This window comes from Herpailurus yagouaroundi, unplaced genomic scaffold (assembly GCF_014898765.1).
Source record: "Herpailurus yagouaroundi ecotype Mexico unplaced genomic scaffold, PumYag 250, whole genome shotgun sequence".
NCBI classification, from domain to species: Eukaryota; Metazoa; Chordata; class Mammalia; order Carnivora; family Felidae; genus Herpailurus; species Herpailurus yagouaroundi.
The window spans coordinates 438,447-438,847 of NW_024412467.1; positions in this window are offsets into that span (position 1 = coordinate 438,447).

Below are 401 nucleotides of genomic sequence, written 5' to 3' on the forward strand. Positions count from 1 at the left end.
TGACTCATTATATAGTGGCTTACGTCAGTGTAACGTTAAACCTTCCTGTTATTTTCTCTCCTGGTTTTAACATTCTAGCTCATCACAACCTACAAAGATCCTCTTCTGTACCTGAAACCAGTGTTATTTAACCCTCATTGCATCGTGGAATCACTTCAGGAACTTTGTAAAATTCTGTTGCCAAGGCCCTGCGCTCAGAGACCGGCCTGGGGGGTTAGACCAGGCACACTCCTGCCGCGCACCCTGGAAAGAACAAGGGGGCAGGCTTCATTCCCCCTCCTTGAATTGTAGCTTCTTCCTGCAGCTCCTCTTACAAGCCTCACAGATCGGCTGCTGTACACAGTATAGTTTTTGTGATATCTTTTAAGTTGGGTTCGCACAGGCTCTGGGGTGTAGGGTCA